Source organism: Diospyros lotus, chromosome 11 (assembly GCF_014633365.1).
Source record: "Diospyros lotus cultivar Yz01 chromosome 11, ASM1463336v1, whole genome shotgun sequence".
Lineage (NCBI taxonomy): Eukaryota > Viridiplantae > Streptophyta > Magnoliopsida > Ericales > Ebenaceae > Diospyros > Diospyros lotus.
Window position 1 is genome coordinate 1,142,285 of NC_068348.1, and position 6,158 is coordinate 1,148,442.

General features: G+C 31.3%; 1 long non-coding RNA gene across 1 annotated transcript; it reads right to left on the bottom strand.

Moving 5' to 3' along the window:
• Positions 1-248: 248 nt before the first annotated feature.
• LOC127813344 (uncharacterized) lies at positions 249-2,318 on the bottom strand. Its single transcript, XR_008026102.1, has 3 exons — positions 2,145-2,318; positions 810-888; positions 249-708 (listed from the first exon to the last, which is right to left on the bottom strand). It is a non-coding gene; the product is annotated as an uncharacterized LOC127813344 (long non-coding RNA).
• Positions 2,319-6,158: the final 3,840 nt, after the last annotated feature.

The window sequence follows — 6,158 nt, forward strand, 5'->3', positions numbered from 1 at the left end:
TTTTTTGAATTATCGATTAATTCGATTTTTGGGATTAATCAATCAATTCGGTTCGATTTTATTCCTTAATTTGATTTAATTGAACAGTAAATTTCAATTAATTTGATAATCAAACCGATCATTTGTAGTCTCCCATCAATAACAAAATACAAAATTTAAAGAGCAAGAATAATTCCTATAACAGGAGGGTTAATTATTTTTTTAAAACTCCCATTGTTGCCATCATTAAATTAATCTGGCAATATCCATTTTGCACAAGCAACTTCTATTTAAAGCACAGGAGGATTCAGAATGGCAAAATCAGATTTGATTCCCACTGAATACAAAAGCTAGCTTATACATACATCATACAGACCTAATATTACACTCAAATTGCATTCATAGCAAACATATCAACATCAAGAGGGCCTCCTTTATCCTCACTTTTGTGTAATACAACACAGACTTAATTTATAAGAAGAAGAGTTTATGCATAAATTTTTCGTATTATGCATATACCCTTTTGAGTTATATATAAATAAAACATCTTATCTCCAACCTTTCAATACCATCGAAATTTCTAGAAATCAGATCTAGAAATTTATGACGAGAATGATACGACGTCTACTTTTCCAATTTTCTTGAGCTTCTTGGCCACTACAATTATATCCATCTCTCCTGCGATGGTCAGTTTGTGCTGCCCAATATCAGCTGCAACTGAATTGACTCCTGATGATCATGATGATGATGATGATCCAACCACCCATTATTAGTTTCCAGTAGATTCAAACATTTCAACGTTAATTGTGTTTAAAAAAGTTTCTCCATACCAGGGACTTCTGCAACAGCCTTCATGGCTCTTCGCCTCGTCTCATCGTTCGCCATGAACGTGAGGTTGAGCACCGCCTTCTGCGAATCGAAAGCAATTTCAGAACAAGCGAAGAGCGTTAGAATCCAATCGAAAGCGAAAAGCGCTTTACGTTTTCAGATCCCCGATCGTCTTGACACGATGCGTTTGGTGAACTGAGTTCCTCAAAATACTCTAAATTCCGAGGAACATGAAGACAGAGTTGCTTTCAAAATTCTCAAGAGTTTCAGATTCAAAAATCAACGAAAATTGGATTCAATCGAGACGATGCGTTAGGGCAAATCGAAGCATTTCTATAAAATCAATCTCAAAATACTTTAATTGTGAAAACACTAACGGAGTGTTTGACTTACTCTTTTTTTTTAAAGATAACTTTTAAGCCTTTTTGCTTAAAAGAAATTGTGTAAAGGTTTAAAATTCGTTTAATTTAATAACATATTTAAATAAATTTATATTAAAATATTAAATATATATATTAAGATGTTAAAATATATATATATAGCAACAACGACAGACCGAGATGAAAGAAGTGGTGGTGGAAGAAAGGTGACGACGATGGGGATGGAATTGAAGATGACGACTACTATAAAAGAGATGAGATGCTGAGTAGAAGAAAATGAAGGAATATAGAGATAATGTTTTATGAAAATTAAAAATATGATAATTGTTGAAGAATAAAATTATAAAATAATTCATCAACTAAATAAAATACGAATAGAGTTTTAAGAAAAATTAGAATTTTTTTTAAAAATATTATTAAATTATATTTAAATTAAATAATATTTAAAATTTTTAATTTTTAAGAAACGTATAGCTAAATACACTATGTAGCATGGCAGTTAAGGTTTGCTAACCGCTTATAAGCGTTAATTTCAAAACTCAGCGTTTGAGGTCAAACCGCTTTTGGCCAAACACCCTGAAAAAACACTACACGTAAAACAAAAAATTTACTTTCAAAACTCAGCGTCAATTTTAGGTTCGAAAATCAATGAAAAGTGGATTCAACCGAGACGACGCGTTTGCCGAACTGAATCCGATGGCAAATAGAAAGATTTCTACAAAAATCAATCTCAAAATGCTGTAAATTCGAAAAACATTGAAAGAAGAAAACACTACGGGAAAACAAAATTACCTTCAAAATTCTCAGTGCTTCTGATTCAAAAATAAACGAAAACACGAATGCTGAAGTTCAGCCCTACCGGCTGCGAGAATAAGCAATTGACTACAGAGACAGAGAATCCAGAGAGTGAAGTCGAGAGAGAGAGAGAGAGAGAGAGAGAGAAGTTAGAGAACGTACCCTTGCCATTGGAGAAGACTGGAGAAGACAGAATAGGAGCAACTAAGGAAAGTGAAAGGATGAGAAGAGAAGACCGATGAAGACGGAAGAAAATTGGAGCGCCGAACCAACATATATGTAGTTGGAGAGTGGATGATTGAATGGCAGTGGAGGGGACACATTAATGAGTCAACGAAGACTTGGACTATCAATCGGAACGCTGGTTGGCTGGCAACGGCAATGGCAATTTCCATGGCTTTCGAGTTTCGTCTCTCAGTTGCTCTCTCTCTCTCTCTCTCTCTTATCAATTTCCATGGCTTTATCCTTTTTTATTAGTTGTGATGTAATGTGTGCTCAATCATTCAATTTATTACACGTCGTAACGTGTGATATGATTTTTCATATATTAGACAAAATATATATTTTAATTTCTGTAATTTTTTATATTTTATATTTTTTATTATTTTAATTACAATTTTTTTGGTCTAATAATAAAAAATGATTTTTTTTATTATTTTAATTTCAATTTATTAATTTTAAAAAAATACTTAAATTTAAGGGTTAAAATATTAATTCCGCCATCTAATCTATCTTTTCAGTTGATTATATGTTTATTATATATGATTTGTTTATTTTTAAAATACACACATCCCTGCGTGGAAATCGGGTTCACTTGTGCCCATCCACACCCAACTGACTGCCACTCTTAGATTGTTTAGTAGTACTTTTATATATTTTTTTAAAAGATATTTTTTTTATATTTTTACTTTTTAAAAATAATAATAAATACCATATCTAGTAGGTATCCATCAAAACCCTACATCTATAGATAAGAGATGGTTTGGATTTTTAAAATTTTAGTGTATGGAGAGAATTTAGTGATGTATTTAAAATACTTGTTGGGTATTGTTGTTTCTTGTCGCATTTTTTGTCTTTTATCTTATAGATTATCTCTTTTAAAAATACATCAACTCTCTCGGATAATGAAGACTCTCCCAAACAATTATAACCTTTTTTTAGTCACTCATTAGCTCTCTCAAACAGCGGATTGAGTTTTCCCTAGACAACTGTTTTTCCTTAAATAACTTTGTTTCTTGTCTGATCCTGTTGATCTCGAGTTTTTTTAGACAGATAAATTTTAATTATTGTATATCGAACAACAACAAGTATGAATAACTATAGCTTTTTTTTCCGAACAACTATAGCCTTATGGAGACTCTTCAAAACAATTATAGTTTTTTTTCGACCACTCATTAGCTCTCTTGGATACCAGATTGAGCTTTCCTCGGACAACTACTCTTCTTTCAAATAACTTTGCTCTTTGCCTGGCCCTATCGACCTCTTGAGTTTTTTTTTATACAAATAAATTTTAATTGTTGTATATCAAATAACAAATATGAATATAACCTAATTATGGCGAGTCTTGTTTCTCATCCTTGTCATTGACGAATTAAGATATATTTTTTTGTTAGTTAATGTATCAAAACAATTTAAAATATTACTTTTTACTTGCACTAATATCAAACTTTTTTTTTGTTATTAAATTATTGTGAAGTTATTTAAATTATAAGTATAAATTTATTAGAATTGAACATATAAATACTTAGAGATCATCGTTCTTGCACGATTCTTAGTGCTCGTACCTTTAATTACATCAGGGGAGATAAATCGTAAGTGTGAGGTTTCATTTCACTACGGAAGACAAGAATAAAACTCACTATTTACTGAATTGACACTAATATGTCGTTTACCCAACTACTCAACTTATGCCCGAGTGGCTCTTTAGCCATTATTATATGAGCATGGGAATAAAGGGTTAAACAAAATGTTTCTAAAAGTAAAGAGTATAGAGCCGAGACCAAAAACAAAATTGTGACTAAAGGTCTCCCACTCATGAAAACTCGACGTTCTTATCTCTAAACCACATACATTATTATCAAGTGAGTTTATTTTTGTCGTTTGGATTATTAGTCTCGTCACTTCATGATGAGGTGACAACCCTTGAGATAAAAAAGATAAAAAAATATAATTAAATTATTAAATAATTTAATAAAAATAAAAAAATATTTTTGAATAATTTTATCAAATTTGATATTATTTCAATTTAAATTATAAAATAAGAATGAAAATGGATCAAACGTACCTTTTTTTTAAAAAAGATTTTGTATAATATTTTTTATCAAAAAATTAATCTCATTTGTTTCGTACCTCTTACTTAATAAGAAAATGAGTCAAAATTTATCGAATCAAATTTATGGGACTTAAGATTTATTGAATGATATAAAAAACATAAGGGAAAGATATTTAAAAAATTAAAGTAAAAGAGTCCAAATTTCAAATAAACAAATTCAATCTTGAAAGTGATCTTTCTAATTCTCTAAGACAAAGAAATTGATGGAGAAAGATCTCTTGTTTTTATTATACGACTTTGATTTGATATTCAAATCCCTTCCCCAATATTTGGATCCATCAAATTATATAATTCATCCTTTTTTATCTTTGTCTCATTGATAAGAATATTATTGGATATAAACAAACAAGGTATGTGCTATGAAACCTATTAATAAAGTGAATTCTCAAAATAGTTTGGCCAAATATATATTTTAATTTTTATATTTTCACATTTTTTTCATATGTCCATTCGAAATTTTCATTATTTATATTATACTTTTGGACATGTATTTTTGAGTCAATTTAAATTTTATATTTTGATTTTTTTTGTGATAATTTGAACTTTTCATTATTTCGATTACATATCTAAATTTGTATTTTTGAGTCAATTTAACCCTTATACTTTAACATGAATAGAGCGTGACATATACTTTCTCATCTCATTTTACTCTTTTTTTACACATAAAAATTCAAGGACTAAATTGACTTGAAAATACAACTAATATGAGTGTAATTGAAACAACAAAACGTTCTAGTTGTTACATTAAAAAAATTAAAATATACAAATTAAATTAATTTAAAAATTAGATTTAATGATGTAATCGAAATAATGAAAAATTCAAATGACCACATAAAAAAAATATAAAAGTACAGGGATAAAAATATAGATTTGGCCAAGTACTTTTCATATATTTTGTTTTAAAAGCTAAAAATTAAATCAATCTAATTCTCAATCCTTGTCCAATAATTTTTTTTTTATGATAATTATAAATCCAAATCTTAATTCATTTGTGATTAAGTTTCCTAATTTATCGTGATCAAAATTTTAAATTTAACTGTGATTAGGATGTTAAATTCAATTTTTGACTGAGATTTATCTAATTAGGAGAAATATCATATTATACCTGGATCATCTGCGCCCAATCTCGGCTGTAAGCACCCCAGCCCGGATACTCCAACCACTCGGACTACCCGAACGGGAGCGCCTACGGAAGGGAAATGAATGAAACACCAGACAGGAATTACCCTGGCATGCATACACAAGACTTAAAACAACGGAAACAAAGCTATATACATGCATGCACCACGGGAACACCGCTAACACAGCGGTCACACATTAAACAAATACAAACAGACACCTGTGCCAACATCCAAGAGACACAAGAAATGACCTAGCACAGTAAAAATAATAGAGTAAATTCTACTGAACGATCAGAGTTGACCGGGACTGACGGGACTGCCTGTACACCATACCGACACTGCCGCTAGAAGCTGACTCTCTTGCTCACAGCCCACACTGCGACTACCTGAAATGATAGAAAACAAAGTAAATTGAGAGACTCAGCAAGCATAAGAAAATAAAGGCTGAAGACTGTATAAATCCAATAAACTCTTCCCATAACCCTAACCCCCAAGTACACACAAGCCACGAAACGCCCAACACAGCATAAAAACGTAAATGTAAGCACATACCGGTCCTTAGGGCCCACATAAGACACACTTCACCTAAGTCCCATACCAACATGTCGTTGCCCTGGAAGGCAGCATAAATCTCCAACAAACCTGCGTGCGCTGTCCCGGGTCAATGCTCCCGTCACCCGTGTGTCCGTGTTAGTACTCCCGACACCCGAGCCATAGGCTCCC